General features: G+C 35.7%; 1 pseudogene; it reads left to right on the top strand.

The window, feature by feature from the left end:
• Positions 1-12,789: 12,789 nt before the first annotated feature.
• LOC111506439 (cullin-1 pseudogene) lies at positions 12,790-16,245 on the top strand (annotated as a pseudogene).
• The last annotated feature ends 2,928 nt before the right edge of the window (positions 16,246-19,173 follow it).

Raw genomic sequence — 19,173 nt, 5'->3', positions numbered from 1 at the left:
ATTGAGTGGTTATGATCATTGATTTGGTTTTGTTCATATTGAGTTTCATTTTATTGATATTGGGGAATTCGGATATTCTAATAAGCATATTATTGATTTTTTTGACAGCATTCGTTAAGCTGATAAAAATTGAATATATGAAATATCGTGGAAAATAGACAGAATTGTGTTTTTGTAGTGTATCCTCAGTAAACATGCCAACGTGTGGGAAGTGTCCAAGTATCACCTAACTCCAAACCAAATTTTGAAATCATAGTACTTCTTAACTAAAAGATATCGGCATTTTTAGAAGTCATGATTTTCGAAGAAAAAAATTGAAATTAATTTTTATTTCGAAAACGGTAACAGATAGGTATAGGAAAATATCAAGAAAAGTTGTCGGGCAATTGTTGGAGATTCCAAAAATAATATTATATACAGAGTGTTCCATTTGAAAAATCAAAGTTGCTACTGATTTCTAATAGAAGCGGCAACACCGCATTGTCGAACATATTTTAGTTGGCTAGAGAATGTCCGAATATGCCCTCCATTAAATTTTCAAAGTGATCCGTTGTCTGGTTCACCAGAAACGTCTAATGTGCCATCCACCGTGAATCAGCCTGTATATAAATCTCAAATCCATAACCACTTAACAAGAGCGAGTAGCTCCGAAAAATTCCACCTTCCTCGAACTAATTTGACTAGTACGATGAAATCTTCATTTTATAAAGTTTTGAATGAGTATAACAAGCTCACACTTTCGTTGAAAGATTCAATAAAACTTTTTATTTTTTTTTTCTGATTGATTCGGCCGTTACTTGATGAAGATCCATAGCAATTTCAAAAATTACAATATAAATAAGCTAATATCTTAGCGAAACATGTTGTAATATATTTTTCAAATGAAGTTTGTTTGTTTTCCAATTAAAAAAACACATAAACTATATGAAATATCATACTTGATTTTTTTTCCTGTTTGGTAATATATTTATTATGTATATCCTCATGTTGAAATCATTTTGGAATCATTGAAAAATGGTTTCCATTATTTTTTTTTCTTCTATCATATCACCATTTTCGTTATTTATGTCATTCATTTATATATTTTCAAAATGATGTATGTATATTGGAATGTTCTAAAAAATCAATAAATATTATTATATTATTAATCCTAAGGATTAAGTTGAGAATAGGAAAAAATACCAGCGTGGTTCAAACAGAAATGTCTGGTATCTCAATTGCCACAAAAGAAATAACCAGGAAAGGAATTTCTGGCAAAACATAACAATCTGTACTGATAGCAGACAAGCCCTATTAGCCTTGAACAGATAACGTGTTACCTCAGGACTAGTACTAGAGTGCCACCAAGATTTAGCCAAAGCCTCGATAGATAATAACATTATCCTGAGGTGGATTAAAGGGCACAACAGGAGTTGTGCCCTTTAATCCACTGCCCTTTAATCCCTTTAATCCATTGCCGACTCTTTAGCCAAGGAAGCGGCTGGACTAAGAATTTTAGGACCCAGTGGCACCCACGGCCTGATGACTTCGACAATTGCGGAACTAGTCAAACGTCACACCCATGCTCAATCCCTGAAGGGATGGAATGAAATTAAAGGATTCAATCTTGCCAGGATCACCCTGGGAAGCTGGCGCCGAAGAAATATCTGGCGATGACCAGGAAAAATCTACGCTTGACGGTAGGATTTCTGACTGGCCACTGTCAACTAAGGAAATACCTCCACAATATAGGGCTAGTGGATACACCTCTATGCAGGATGTGTGAGAAGGAAGATGAAACTCTCAGGCATATCCTATGCGAATGTCCGAGATCATCGTCAATAAGAGCGTGTGTGTTCGGCGAGTCTTGTCCCACACCTGCCGATATAAAGGAGATATCTCCCAGAGACCTGTCCACCTTCCTGGAAAAGACAAGAAGGACAACTACTTGGGAGAATGTACAATGGGTCACATGTGGCCTAAGTGCTGTAGGGCTACACTCACTCTCTCTACTCTACAGATGCAGATACAAATAACCCGAAGGCGCAGATTTGTTTCCAAAATTATCAAGAATATACCGTGAGATTCTGAAATGATGTGGAATGTTCTGGAGCATTGAAAACCATTCAATGATTTTCCATTCATATGAGTATAAAAACCAAAAATCCGGCTATCTTCAATAGGTTTGTATTATTCCTTCCACATAATCTCACATCAACTCCCTGAGTGGAGCCAGTTACTCCATCTAATGGTTACTAATAATAATGACCTTGACAAAAATTCGCTCAGAAGGAAGAACGTTTTCTACACTGTAGAGTCTGGTAAACACCTATTGGAAAACAACCATTTCTCCGGATAACACCCCAGTGGATATTAAATTTATATTCTTTCTGCGAGTAGTCTCATAAATGATATGGAGTAGATCACGAACAACCGATTTCGGGTGATCTAATGTCTGTTTTTAGGAGATCTACTCGCAGCAAAACGTCTTCAAAATAGCGGCGCTTTCCCTTCCACCACGCGCGATGCGTCATAGTCCTCAGTTCTTACAGTCCGAATTCTTTGATCCTTCAGCCATTCAGTGCTGTAATTGAAATTTGGATAAATATAGTGGATATGTAGCTAAAAGACCAAACTGCTTCTCCTGATTCTGTTGTCATTTCAAAGACGTGTTTTTGTCGGAATATTGCCACTCCTCCATTTTCACATATGGGGAACTGTCTCTACATCATTCTCAAATGAATATGAGGCAATAAATCATAACAAAATCACCTTGTACCATGCTCTTCAGTGCACAAATACTATTTTCAAGCAACTATATAACACTCTCTCAATCAAAGAGGATTCAGAGTTCATTTTATTCCACTAATATTGAGACCAAATACTAGTCATATGCACATGAGTCAGTCCGTCCCATATCGTTTGAGAGCTTTCAGAGTATAATTAGTTTATTTAGATATATTAAGACAGCCCTTTCATTTCTCACTGAATGAAACTCATTCACATGTTTCTCTTTTGAATAATGGATCTCCAAGTGCGAAGGAAATGAAACGAAGTCGTTTGTATTGTAATAGGACTTTTACAATACTGTGGTCTGTTGAACATTCCTAGCAGTGGATCAATGTACTCGTAGTAGTTTGGATTTACTTTTGGAATTCGTTCCCATTATGTATTCATAAACTTATCAAACACTTTTCAGAATAACTTTCATATTCAGTTCCTCATAACTTCATTTGCTTCCTGACAACAATAAATAGAAAATGAATCCAAAATACACCAATATCGTACTATTTCCATTGACGGAAAAAACTTCATCAAAAAATAAAGATGATTTTCATCCAGTGGAATATATATCTGTGGTTTGGTGCTAGAAGTTCTTTTTTCAGTACAGGGTGTAACGAAAGTACGTTAAAATTATCAAGTAACGTATTTCTGAGACAATATAAAATACGTCTATATGATCTTGTCCAGAAATGCTTCTTTTCTGAGACACATAATGTTGGAATTGAATATGTTTGCATAAAGAATATGCATAAAGTAAGATCAACACGAAATACCCGTGTTTTTTTGACGCGGGAAATCATAAATTCGTATTGATATTCATGTAATATCTAGAGGGCGCTGCGTACACTATTATTATCTATTTCAAATTGCCCTATCTTTTTTGACAGTAAACTTTTGGTACTTTCCATGAAAAAACTCAATTCTCACACCTTTCCCAAGTAAAAAAGGTACACTCCGTCAACAACGCTGGAGATGATAGTTTTCGAGATACCTATTTATAATTTCATAAATTCCAAAAAAACTTCATAGCCATACAGTGAAAAAGGTGAACAACATACCGAACAAAACTCTGTCTTCTGATAACGAATTTGAAGTAAAAACTGGTGAAAATCCCAGTAGGTATTCCCCACATAAAAACAATGTAAATAAATACAAACCTATACTTGGTAGCAATAAATCCGCAAATTTTAAAACAATTCCAAAATTGGGACATTTGCACGTTTCTCGTATTGGTGCTGATGTAAAGTCTGAAGATTTACTCACAAAGTAACTTTTCCTTTAGACAAGGTCCAGGAAGTATACGAACCAACCATCTGGCCAGAGGGATCCGTAATCAGGAGGTTTAAGTTTAGAGAAAATTTTCATCCATCCAAACAAACTGCAACTACAACTTAGTTCCAGTTATATCAAATGATACACAAGGAGTTCTCAGTTGTCAGGATTTTTCGAAGCCCAGTAGCAGTCAAGTAGTTGACAAGAGTACATGTAAACTTGAAATCTGTGCTGAATTGTGTGTGATGCACTTCAATGTACAGGGTTGTTACAATAAGTCACTTGATTTGGAGATAATTTTAGACAAACATTCTCCAGATATTCTATGTATTAGTGAGAGCTGGTTTAAATCACAAGAGTGTTCATCTTTTCAAATAACTGACTATAATTTAATCTCTTTTTTTTGTAGGGAGAAACGTATCAGGGGAGGGGTATGCATTTTTGCTAAAAATCCTTGCAAGTAAATAACATTCCTATAGAATTTAGTATAGAGCAAGATATTGAGATATGTGCAAGCGTTAAACGGTAAGAATAAAACTATCATAATTTTATCGGTGTATAGATCACCTCTTGGTGATACTTTAACTTTTTTTGATTCATTTGATCGATCACTTGAGATGTTGTATAATAAGTATAAAAACTTAGAATTAATAGCTTGTGGTGACTTTAGCATAGATATGTTAAGGTTTACTAATGAGAGAACTGACTTCATAAATATACTTGAGCCACATAACATTAGTGCTATTATAAGTGAACCTACTCGTATATGGGGTGATTCAGCAACTTGTATTGATAATATTTTGTCTACTTCTAATCCTATTAGTTACTCCATTAATCATTCCTATATGTCTGATCACACTTTCCAGCTGGCAACTTTCTGCTATGATCAGGTTGACCATAACCAAGAAACTCACAAGAGATGTTTCAATGACTACAATATTGAGAAGATTTCTAGTTTACTGCTGGAGACTGATTGGTGTTCAGTGTATGACTCAGTTGAAGCAAATTCTAAGTTTGATAGTTTTATAATAAAGTTTCCTATTATTTTGATAGTTCATTTCCAAAAAAGGTAGTCAAGATAAAAAAATCTGGTGACTCCAGGTGGATAACTACTGAGTTGAGAGAAATCAGTAGAAGGTTAACCGAGTAATCTGAGCTGAACAAAGTATATAAAAATGGTTTATATCAGAGGGAATATCAAGAACTTAAAATAATATATCAGGATAAATTGAAACATGCTAAGAAAACAAGCAATGATGATAGAATCTCTTCTGCTGATAATAAAGTGAAATAATCCTGGAAAATCATCAAGGAAATCCAGACTGGTTATTCTGGCAATGCAATACCTTGTCTAGAAAGTGCTGAAGATGGGGTCCTTCTTTCTGATGATTTTGCTATATGCAACCTTTTTAGTGAGTATTTTTCAACTGTTAGCGGTAGCATATCCAAACCTGATACTAAAAATATCAATCCAGCAACTAAGATGGAAATTGAACAAGTTATCAAAAAAGTTTGTAAGAAAAAATCATCCGGTATTGATGAAATTCCTGGTCTTGTTATAAAAAACGTTGCCAATGTAATTTCTGAGCTTTTGACTCATATAGTTAACTCCACTTTCATAGAGGGGAGGTTTCCTGATATACTGAAAATGTCAAAGGTTTTGCCAATATATAAAAATAAGGGCTCGAGATCTGACTGTGCATCTTACAGGCCTATATCGCTACTTAGTCAGTTTTCTAAGATTATTGAATACTGTTTCTGTCAAAGATTATATGATTACTTTGAATCATTCAGATTATTTTCTTCTAGTCAGAATGCTTATAGAAGAAATAAATCCACTGTTGGTGCAATTGATCAACTCATGAAACATGTGCTGGAAATCTTGGAAAACAAACAGCAGACTCTGGGGTTATTTTTTGATTTGAGCAAAGCTTTTGACCTCGTTGACCATGACATACTGCTACACAAATTGCAGTTTTATGGTATACGTGGTCCTGCATTGAATTGGGTTAGATCTTACCTGACTGGCCGTAGTCAGCTGGTCTGTGTGAATGGAATTAACTCTGTTAGGGAAGGTATAGTAAGTGGGTACCTCAAGGCTCTGTTTTAAGACCTCTTTTATTTTTGGTTTTCATTAACGATCTTCCAAAATTTTGTTCGAAAGCTTCCATTATTATAATTTTTGCGGATGACACTAACATCTTGATATCTGCGGAAACTATGTCCTAAGTAATTGTCAAAGCTAATGAAGTAACTGATCAAATTGGGGAGTTGTGTTCTACAAATGGCCTGCTGCCAAATCTCAAATGCTCAACTTTTTTACTAAAAATATAACTATTGATAAAAGCTATTTGGTAAGATTAAATAATGAAACTTTACATCAAGTTATTTGTACTAAATTCTTGGGTGTTGATATTGATAATGAACTTACCTGGAGTTTCCATGTTGATAGTGTCAAACTGAAGCTCAGTAAACATATATATTTACTTCGTAGGTTGAAACAAACAGTCTCTTTTGATGTTCTCATGCTTTTATACCACAGTTTAATTCAGTCAGTGATTTCCTATGGTCTTGAACAGTGGGGCTTATCAGCTAAAGCTGATGAAGTGTATGTTATTCAGAAAAAGGTAATCAGAATTCTGGCTGGGGCATCTTCAAGTGCAAACTGCAGGCCATTATTCATTCGTTATAGTGTATTAACAATGCCTAGTTTGTATATCTATCAAACTCTGATATATATATAAGAAACAATATTTCAATTATTCCTAGAAATGAGCAAATCCATGAACATTTCACCAGAAATAACCTTCAACTTTATCAGCCTTATAGTAGATTGACAGTATTGAAGAATCACCCCATGTGCTGTGGGATAAAACTATATAATAAGCTTAGTAATGACATTAAGTCCTCAAACATCAATGTCTTTAGAAGGAAGCTTAAGGTTTTTCTATTGCAGAAAGCATACTACTCTGTGGATGAGTTTCTCCTTGAATCATAATCATAATTTGATTGTAGCTTATTAATTTTATTTTCATTTAAGTTATGCTTTGTATTTGTTTTTTTATAATAGTTTGACCTGTTGTATCAGCAAGTATTTTATGATGATGTTTGCCTAATGTGATTGTAAATGAAAACTGATTCAATAAATGTTTGATTAATTGATTGATTGATAATTTTCTATATCGATGCATATTACTCAGCTTCTAGGGCGCTAAGTGAAGTTGCTGAGAACATTACAAAAACTGGGTACGTGGTGGATCTTGTCAAAATAAACAACCTTATCGAAAAATTATTCGTATTTGAAATACAAAAGTTTTTCTAAACATTGTTGGTTTTTGTCATAAGATTTTTGCAATTTTATTCATTTGTATCTCGATAACGAATGAGTTTTCGATAAACATTTTGGAAAGAAAAGTTGTTTATTTTGACGAGCTCATACTCAATTTCTGTAATGTTCTCAGCAACTCCACTCAGTTCCCTAGGAGCTAAGCAATATACATCTATGAAGAAAATTGTAGATATTTCGAAAACAATCATCTTCAACGTTGTTGAGGAGTTGTACTTTTTTTACTCGAAAAATGAGGATTATTTTTTTTCATAAAAAATACCAAAAATTCACTTTCAGAAAAGATAGGGTCTTTTGAAATAAATAATAACAGCATACACAGCGCCCTCTAGATCTAACATAAACATTGATACGAAATCACGGTTCATCACACCAAAAAAACCTGGCTACCAAATACCGTGTAGATAACTTATTTTTTGCAAAAGTTATTTCTAAAAAACGAACAAAAATTTCAGATTCCACACCCTGTATCTTCAAGATGAAGCATTTTTGGACACAAGTTTGTGATGACTTTTTTCCCTAAATTGGTCTCGGGAATACGTCACTTGAATATTTCATCGTATTTATGTTACATCCTGTATTTTGCGTTTTAAGATAAATACTAATAGAAATGTAAAATTTCATGAGGGCTAAATATCGAAGCCCATCCGACAGTTTGGGAAACCTTCATTTTTATCGTGTTTTGAAAACAAAAAAACACCTGGTATCGAACCTACTAACATAAGAGGGACAAATTTTCCACCTATCTTCGGTGTTCCAGACTATCAAGGCTGCAAGTGTGTACAGTTTTCTGGTTACGAGCAGGGTTCCAAGCTTTTGAAAAGCAGTCTTTGCAATTCCTGCAACATGATTGTGCCAAGACATATTGGTGTCCATTTCGACCCCCCAACAAACTTATCAAAGCAGAAAGTGGAATTGGCTGACTTGACATTATTATATCCGGTTCGCAAACATTGATCTTTTTGGAAGAAACCCATGCCTGGCTTCTTGTGGTATTGAATTGAACCTTGTTACTTTCTCCCCAATCAAAAATCACCTCTAGATCCTTATTAAGATATGCAACCTCCTGCTGCTGGTGAAGATGTGCATCCACCGCCGATGTCGTGGAATCTAAAAGGAATGATGTCCAGGAATTGAAAACATCAACAATGCAGGGTCAGGCGCCGAATTAGAACCCATTAATAATATAGTACCAAGCACCAAAAAGGTGAAAGGCATAGGAAGAAACAAAATTGCAGTGAAAGAAAAAACACGAGAGAGGAAAAGAAGTTCTGAGGCATGGTCTAGAAATGTGCGTCAAGAAGCCAGACTTCAAGAAAATCTTCACCTAACAATATCCAACAAACTTGTTTCGGGTAAAATTTCAAAACCAGCTTCTTCACCAACCAAGTTGTCGCCTTCAGTAAATGAAGAAAACGAATTGCATCTTGGTTGGTGTTGAACAGAGTATTCTAGCTCTTGTATTTGAGAAAAGTGTTCGTTTTTGATTTGTTCCACGCCTTATGTTTCAGTTTTTCTATTTCTTGACGAATGATTGTTGAGGAAACAAGGTTCTACTGAGGATCTGAAAAAAATAGCCACGTACCTATCAATATTTTCGATATAGATTCTATCGTATCCACCAAGGTGAAAGAAGCTTGAAAAATACTTAAATTTCAAAACTTTCTCAACATCTCTGGCCTAATTTTTCATTTCTATGATAATTCAATCTACAGACTCAAGCAGAATAATTCAGGTGGAAAATTAGAGAGCATCCAAATAAAGAGCCATTTCCACATTATGGTCAACCGTGAGTAAGGAATTTTTTTGAGTGTTCTGACGAAAAAATGTCAAAGATTTCAGCTGCCGACAATAAAAATTTAATCTTTATGATGAACACAGACCTCTATGAGCTGAAAATTGAAGACATTCTCCAGAAGGTCCAATACCTGAACTTTATGTGGGACCACACTGAAAGGAAAATCTACTGTCACTCAAATTATCATCTTCCAGATAGAATATTATATCTGAACCACACGACAACGAGCTTTTTCAAGTATGTGAATTACTAATAATTTACAACTGAAATATTCATCTCTGCTACGTCTTGAAAATATTATGAAATCATCAAATCCGTAGTAATGAAACTTCGTGAAACTTTAACCCCCTCTCAATAAAAATTTTCATCCATTCTTAAAGCAATTGAGAAGAATGAAAGAGGAACAGAGTTTAGGAATTTTTGAAAATGTACCCATTACATGTCATGTGTTAAGGTGTCTATGTATTAATTACTAGAGAATTCGATGAACTTGGGGTTTCTTGAAGGAACTCCAGAAAAATTTGTATCCTTGAGAATTGAGGAGTTGACAAATTTATAGATTTGATGAAAATATAGACCATTACATCATTCTAGTATTCAATTACTCTCAGAACTTTATCGGAGGTTCTGTAGATGATGATCTGAATCAGGATTCAAGTTGCGGGAGGTTTCGATAAGCAGATCTCAACTCATTAGGATGTATACACAACTTTTCTTCCCACAACTTTTACTGCTAGGAAACTAGTGCTGCTTTGAATTACTGAAGGTCCCATCTCTGATGTTATCCATATCAACCAAGATGCTAAACTGGCAATAGTCATGGTGTGCTGTTTTTGTTTCTGTAATGCATTATCTGCAGCTGAGGTCTCAGTATCCAGCTCTTCAATCATTCTGAGCACAGCTGTTCCAAAGTACTACTTCAGTTTCTTTCTGAGATGATATTATTCTGGAGCTTTGCCTTTTTTTCTTAGGAATATATTTCAGTATTCCTCACGTATTTTGACTCTGATTGTCAAAACTTTAGTATCAACACAGCTAGTTCAAAGCCCATATATGAATCTTCTATTACCGTGTTTTGGGACATCCTGCTTTCATTCGCCAATACTTTCAGTTCTTTACTGGATCCTCAGACCAATTGATGTCACATTCGGATTTCATTTTCATTCCATTCCTATAAATGTTTTTCGATCGAATCTGATTTGATAACCATTATAACTGCTTTTATGACTAGTTATTCCTGGTCCAGATGACGTGGTCTACCAATCTACCAACGATGAACAGTTTTTTATCATCTCTCATCAATTCCCATCATATTCTCAACGTCAATCAATATGAAAACCGATGAAATTAGGGATTGTAGTGAACCGCTCCGCCGATTTCATATCTCAATCCGGATATTCGGCTCTTTGGTAAAAATGTCACGCATTCTGTTCTGCACGGCAAACATGAATCGCAATTTCATTTCGGAGAACGGTTTTGTGCAAAGCCCAAAATTTGGTTAGTGTTAATTAAGGCTGCGGCAAGGTGTCCAACGGCTATGTGGTGGTTTGTACGCTTGTCGTTAACGGAAATATACATGTGGCCTTGTACGAAATGCCGAACCAATGATAGCGTTCGTTTAAATCTATTCGTTAATTGAACCAAGTGAAATGGAGAGAATTCAAACACAGTGTTCAACTTGTAAACAATGTGAACAACTACCGCTAACAGTAAGAGCTAGTTTTCTCTAGCATCTACAGCGTCTTTCATCAGGCGCTTCCTATCTTCAAATTTGAATAAAGCAAAGTGTGTATGGGATATCGTCGAAATTATTAATTGTTGCATTAATCAGGCTGAACTTGAACGATGTTATGGGTTATCGTGGCTTTGTGAACCTCTTTGAGAACTGCTACAAAAAAGCCTAACGAGGCAAATCGTACGATCTCACGTAGCGCTGCCCTGTTGAAGCCACATGTCGTTGGTATCCATATCATTCAATTCAGGCCAGAAAAAGTTAGCAATCATCGACCTGTAATAACGTTGGTTGGGGTAATCGAGCGCGTCCCCAGGTGGCGGATAGGGGAACAGCCAGGGGACTAGAGGCCCTGTCCGGGAAGTCAATGTGGCCTTACAGACAGGGTCGCTGGACTCTTGGTCAGTGGAAGAAGTAACTAGGGTGACCGAAACTGAAACTCCTCAGAAGCCTTTGCGAAACATGCCACCGTGGATCAGCCTACCCAAGCTAAGGTGTAAGGAATTGTGCCGACATCTGAATGGCCGTAGGGTAATATGCGGTCACTAACGATCTCCTTGGGAAACTGGGCTATACCCCATTGTAATCAGCCTACCTCTGTTAAAAAGGGGCTCTGCCAGATGTGACCAACTCTTCCCTTGCTACTCGTGGGAACACACATGAATGAAATAAACACAAGAACACAAACAACAAAAACCAATCCCGAAGCTGGACAGAAGTGCTCACCTCAATCTGAGGCGGTGGCTGGGGATGAACAGAAATGTCCACCCCAATCTACCGCTTGGAATGAGGCTGAACATAGCAGATCACCTCGTGATGTAATAGAAAGGCCAAGGCGTAAGCGTATTTGCGGCACCGAGGCCAGAAGGAGAAAGAGAGCGAAAGAGGCGGGAGTAGCAGCAACTCTAAGTGCACCTTTCTCCTCCCCCATTCCACCTCCAACAGCAAGGGCACTTTCTGCGGCGGGCGCTAAGAGCTTCACCTGGAATAAAGGCAAGGAACCGGCTACCCCTGCAGAAATTGCACACACAATAGACCTGCAAAGGTCGCAGTGTAGTGACTGTTTAGCACAGAAGCCCTGAAGGAAAGCTCCCTCCTTGGATGGAATCCCGAGAAGGTTGAATAAACCGCGCAATCACAGTAATGTCGCTGCACCATCCAAAACATTCGCGAAGGCCACCGTGAGACACCTCAAGGTTGCCAAAGAGAGTGTGTGTTCGGTGAGTCTTGGCCTACACCTGCCAATATAAAGGAGATGTCTCCTAGTGACCTGGAAAGGACACGATGGATGATGACCTAGGAGGACAACTCCTCGGGAGGATGTACAATGGGTCACATGTGGCCTAAGTGCTATGGGTCTACACTCACCCTCCCTACTCTACAGATACAGATACAGATCGACCTATAGCGCTCGTCGTTATCAGTGATAGCCTGGCCAACGCTATTCTCAAAGAAATATGAACCAATGACGCCGCCTTGACACAAAAAAGTTACTTTTTCGAGATGCATTGGACGTTCTGGGATCTCATGTGGATTGATATCATCACAAATTCAACAATTTTCTTTGTTCACTTATCCATTCATCAAGATAGGGCCTCATCGCTGTAAATGATTTTTCGATGGAAACTAGGATCAGTTGCCAACTGCTCCAGAGCCCATTCAGCGAATACACATGTCAATGGTCGTTTACTTCCAGTTCCTGGGTCAGTTGAATTTTATATGGGTGGAGGCCCAAGATAGGATGGAAAATTGGCCAAGTTGTGGTCTGTGAAAGACCGAGTTCTTGTGAGAGACTGCCTGCACACTCTCATAAATAGCAGCGATGTCTTTGGCAGATCTTGCGTTTTGTCGACGTACGAGTGTTATAGCGACCCTAAAATGGGTGAAGTACGTTGCCCTAACAGAACACTGTATTTGAATAAACAATTATATCATTTGCACGTATTGTTGGATGCTATATTTGTTCCCGATAATTTGGCAAAACAAACTGAATAAATGACAACTGATTTGACAGCTGTAGCTGCAACAAGATGATCGTTATCAATAGACAAGTCTCCGTTGGAAGACCCTATATATTAATCTCGTCAAAATGGTGTCGATAACTGGTCAGAGATGGAAGAATTTTCAAACTTCGTGTTCATTTCTGAACCCTACGTTGGGGTGCTCCATTTCAAATTGAAGTTCTTGTTGTCTCTAAGATATTAGCGCCATTACGATTTCAGTGACCAGAGGGTTAACCGTAATTTCCAGCATATTAAAATACAGTTCCCCTGTTGAATTTCGATCAATAAATAGAGGTCCTACAAAATGGTTTCCCAATATTCCTGCTCAAACATCATTTTTTTCTGGATATTTGGTATGTGTTTCCCAGAAAACGTGAGGGTTGGTGTCACTCCAATAACGGTAATTTTGTATGTGAACATTGCCGTTTGAAAAAAATCTACATTCGTCACTGAAACAAATATTGTGGAGATAGGTAGGATGCTTGCAGTGGTTTCCGTCATGATTTCGCAGAATTCTGTTCTTCGATTAGGGTCATCTTCAGTTAAAAGGTATACCATTTTAATTCTATAATTCTATTCCTCTTCAAAAGTCTCCACGTGTTAGGAATCACACGTAAAAAGGTAAGACCTCGTTAGTCCTTAGCTCGCACAAGTTTCTCAACTTCTGAGAGTTGTCGTTCCTATGGGGGCGGCAGCTGATTAACGGAAAAACAGATTTTAAACAGATAAACAGAATAGAAGGTTACACCTCACAAACATTTGCGACGGAATAAGTAGACTGTTCAGGATTTACAAATGCAATGTTCATCTTATGAACATCTCAACAAATCATGCTCGTGAACTGTAACATGAGGTTTGAACTATCTTTAATCCTATACATTTATACTATATCGGAGAAATATGACTTGTCCCATATATATAATGTAGTACAAATGTATGATAAATATATATACCTGTTCGCATTTGTATTTGACATTGTTATATTATTTGAAACTCTTCAAATTTATTCATTCACTCACAAATTCAAAATTCAAATTTATTAGCAAATGTATCAAATGAATGTCTATAAATATTAAAAAATTCTAATTACATGTATAATATTTTAACACAGTCTGCTAAGTGTAAACATTTGTGTTTGACAGGGTTAGTTGAAAAATAAAGATAATGTTAACTGTTAATAGATATTGTTCATGAAGCAATATATAGAAAAGGAATAATGTATCAACAAAAGTATTTTATTATGAATGAGGGCGAAATAAATTATCTGTTGAACTGAACTATTTCAATGTGAGCACATTTTCAGTTTTTTCACTATTATCTAATATCCAATTATGTAATGTTTTTTTGAATGCTGTTGTTCTCAATTTTTTAATTTCTTGTGGAATTATATTGTAAATTTTACAACCAATACATATGCAGTGTTGTTGCCTTAAATGTAGACTACACTCAGCAATTTGAAAGCTTTTATTGGTCTTTGATCTTGTATCATACTGATGTTTTATCATGTCAGTAGTTGCAAAATGTTTTTTTTATATAGATGGTACTGATTTTGTAAAATATTCGTCTGATATTTAAAATGGAATATTTTCTGAATAAAACTTTCGATGAAAATCTGAAAAGTTTTTTAAAAATTATTTTTATTGCATATTTATGAATAGACTTGACATATTTTAACGAATTTTCATATGAACCACCCCAAGATATGATTCCGTAGGTCATAATATTGGAAAATAATGCATGATAAAACATCATCATAGTATTTTTACTTCAAATATATTCCTCAGAAGTCTGAAATTATAAAGACATTTTCGTAATTTTTTGATTGATATTCACAAAGTGAATGTCAATCAAAGTGTATATAATGCATATATTTTTCCTATAACCCGAGGTCAAATCCCACTGCTGGAATTTTATATTGGTAATTTTTCTCGAAGGGTAGTGATGAAAAGAAATTATATAACAATATAAATTTATGTGAACGGGTTCTTATACAAAAGCATTTGAAAGTCTTTCATTCAGAATTTCAGCAGCTACTCGATGATGACAAAGACGCAGATTTGGGTAGAATGTATAGCCTTGTCGCGATGATTCCTGACGGTTTGGGGGAGTTGAGGACACTTCTTGAACAACACATAGCGGGGAGAGTGCATATAATGATCCAAAAATATATGTCAACACAATTCTAGAAGTCCACAAAAAATACAATGCTTTAGTGTTGGTAGCTTTTAGCAATGATAGTGGATTTGTAGCAGCACTGGATAAGGCATGTGGCCGATTTAGCAAGACCCCTGAGCTGCTTGCAAAATACTGTGATCTTTTACTGAAAAAATCAAATGAAAATGCGAAAGAGGCAGAGCTCGAAGATACGTTGAATCAAGTGATGGTTGTATTTAAATATATAGAAGACAGATATGTTTTTCAAAAATTCTATAGCAAAATGCTGGCCAAACGACTGGTTCAACACATGTCAGCTAGTGATGATGCGGAAGCCTCTATGATCTCAAAGCTTAAACAGGCTTGCGGATTTGATTATACATCAAAGCTGCAAAGGATGTTTCAGAATATTGCTTTGAATGAACAATTTAGGAATCATTTAGTTAGAATCAACGAATCATTAGGTATAGATTTCAGTATTCTAGTATTATCTTCAGGTTCTTGGCCTTTTCAACAGTCTTTCAAGTTTGGTTTGCCTTCCGAGCTGGAGCGAAGTGTTCATAGCTTTACAAACTTTTACTCGGGTCAACATTCAGGCAGGAAACTGAATTAGCTTTATAATATGTCCAAGGGGGAACTGAAAACAAATTGTTTCAAGAATAGGTATACTCTGCAAGCTAGAACATTTCGAATGGCCATACTACTCCAATGTAATTTATCTGATAGTTGGACAGTGGCCCAACTTGAAGACAATACCCAGATCAAAGCCGATTTTCTTGTTCAAGTTTTGCAAATTCTGTTGAAAGCCAAGCTTTTTCATGTGAGGATGACGACAATGACCTCAGTCCAAACTCGATTATAAATCTTCATTTAGGATATAGAAATAAAAAACTTCGCGTCAACATTAATATTCCAATGAAGACGGAGCTCAAAATGGAACAAGAAACCACTCACAAACACATAGAAGAAGATAGAAAGATATTAATACAAGCCGCAATAGTTCGAATTATGAAGATGAGGAAAGTACTCAAGCATCAGCAACTGGTTGCTGAAGTATTCAATCAACTCTCTTCTAGGTTTAAGCCAAGAGTCCACATTATTAGGAAATGTATAGATATTCTAATTGAAAAAGAATATTTAGAAAGGATCGAAGGACACTTACAGTTATCTGGCATGATTCAAAAGTGTGGCGTTATGAAAATAATTTATTTTTGACTAATTAAAAGAAAAGTTTTGTGACTGTGGAAACGTGGCATGTATAATTGTAAATATCTAGGATTGTATTTTAAATCTTTAAAAATTGAAGAGCTACTAAATAAACAATTGAAAATTAAAAAAAAAATTAAATTCATTTCTAGGTTGCAATGATCATTGTTATTTGTGGAGGGAGCATGCTGAAAAAAATTTATATATTATTTGTGAAAAGTACAGTAACCTGAGACGAAAAAATGTTGACAACTCCTATTTTTTTTTAATTATCAAAATGGGAAATGCAGTCGTCAGGTTTTTGGACTTAATGAGGTGGGTTACCAACCAAAAATTATTGCCAAATTTTTACATTTGGAAAACCCCGAAATATATACTGGGCACTGCTTCAGATCATCTGCAACCATCCTATTTGATGTAGGGAGTGACCTAATGTCATTAAAGCGCCATGTTGGCTGGAAAAGTCAGACCGTGACCGAAAGTTATGTAGATAATTATATGGCATTCATGAGAAACACATCAAATGTACTCATAAATATTATTGAAAACATGTATGTTCCCACTGTTAGAAATTCTCAACAAAACGGAATAAGACCGTCTTCCTCCCACATCGACGGCGGAGTATCATTAAATAATTGTAATAATATAACTATAAATTTACATAATTATAACAAAAATGAACCCTAATGAAGTAATTTGTAGGTAATATTGTCACCAATTTTTAAATCATTTCAGTGTTCGACCGAAAGTTCGGTTTCGGTTTCGGTCGAGTTTCGGCAAAAAAAAAACGGGTTTCGGTTTAGTTTCGGTTTCGGCGGCAAACCTGCCGGTACTACGACCGAAACCAAAACTGCATTCGGGAGTTCCCGCACTGTGATAGGTCATGTTCGGCGTGTTGAATTTCATACATGCGACGAAGATATTTTGCTGCGTCCACGTAACTAATCATGTCGCGACTTACTTTGTGATTCACTTTGTTTATTACATAAATATTAAGTACCTATTGTGATAGTATATAATAACTTAAATAAGTGATTTTATGTTTAATTTTTTTGAAAAACCATCAATAATACACAAAAGACGGATATACACCTACTCAAATAAACACCTCACCTATTTTGAATATTTTTAAAATGCAATTAAAATTTTTTCTTAAATGAGGGTTTGTTATGTTGATTATAATATCGAAGACACCATAAAGTTGTGATTTAAAGGTAAAACAATAAAGACTGACTGATTATAATAATGTTTTCTTTATTTTTCCCCAAAAATAATCCTTGTAAGGAAGTTTCTTCGGTTTCGGTCGTAAAAGCCAGTTTCGGTCGGACACTAAATCATTTGATTGTGTTTTCACTGACTGAATGAGTTCATTATCCAAAGCCATAATCTCAAACATATATATTGTACCATTTTTTTCGACGGCCAGTCGTAGAAAAAGTATAGTACTTACCTCGAGGATAAGGCCAAATACGTCCACTCGCAAATTATCGCACTCTGCTAACGCCTCGTGCTTACAATTTTTCGCTCGTGGGTATAAGGTTCTTATTCTACTTGGTACGTAATACCATATTTCCACTTATGAAGAACAAAAACAGAAAAAACTCTCGACCATTCAGATATATCCAACTATTGATGAGAGCCGACAGTATGTCAATTTGTTCAGATTTTTGATCGCTGAATATACTTTGTAAATAGTTGACCCAGTTGTCATTTTTTTAATGAATTCTCTGAAAGAATACTCGTTTGACTAGATATTTGATATGTTACATTGAGCAAGTGAACTCTCACATGAAATGATTTGCCTCCAATAAATGGATATATCTATAAACATTTCCTGATGCTGGGAACTGATTCCTCGCTTTTATGAAAATGGAGTTTCAGAGCAATGAAAAATTGAAAATTACAGCCCGTGATTGATATTGAAGTGCTAGCACGAAAATTTACATGGAAATAACCTGTATAAATCCGTGTATACGAAATATAATATCCATTGAAGAGGATTAATATCTGCAGGATCATATTTCACAGAGCGTTCAGAGGTGTATTATAGTAAATAAAGAATATATTGAAAATTGATATATGAAAGTTCACAAAAATATAGTCGATTGAGTTTAGATGGTGTACACCAAAATGAATTATATTTGAGAGGAAACCAAATTGTATAGCATGTTGTGCCTTTTGAAAAATTATTCAATATCATCAACAGATGGTGAAAAAATAATGAGAGATTAACAACAAAACAGTAATTGGATGTGACATTGGATTTTTTTCGAAGCTGTTCAACAATGTTTTAACTAATGAAGAACTATGCAATAGACTACCTACGTAAAAACTACATGTTTTATATTTTCTATAGTTTACTTTTGATAGTTTTTCAAATTGGAGTTGAAACGATGTGCATGACGTCATTTACATTTCATATAAACGTGGCAATACCGTGAAACTCATTCATATTGCATGATTTGATTTTTTCTTGTTCCGGTATTCCTGTTGTTTGGAATGTGTGTGGGATATCACGAAACAAATACTCTACATCAGACACTTTATTGTAGAGATATTCGCCAAAATCATTCACATTCTGAACCGATGTTTGGAAGGGAGGATAAATTTCTGTGACGTCACAGGCAATTTTGATACTTCTATTTCTACCCGAAATGAGAAAATTTGCGTGTTATTTTCTGATAAATTAAACGTTTTCTCATATAACCAACATATAACCAATGATTATCGGAAGGAAAAAGAAGAATTTGGTCAGAGTATAACATCAGAACCTGCTTCAGATCTGGGAACACTATCCGTAGCAACCTCACGTAAACCAGACCACCAAACGCGGACTGCTATTCCAAGAATTGTATTTACCGGATACCCTGTGAGTGAGTGAGTGGAGAAGGTGTAGAAG

This window comes from Leptinotarsa decemlineata, unplaced genomic scaffold (assembly GCF_025532065.1).
Source record: "Leptinotarsa decemlineata unplaced genomic scaffold, Ldec_3_MD MMD2_tig00078422_RagTag_RagTag, whole genome shotgun sequence".
In the NCBI taxonomy this organism is placed as follows: Eukaryota; Metazoa; Arthropoda; class Insecta; order Coleoptera; family Chrysomelidae; genus Leptinotarsa; species Leptinotarsa decemlineata.
Note: the sequence above shows the minus strand (reverse complement) of the source record. Positions and strands in the feature narration are given on the sequence as shown.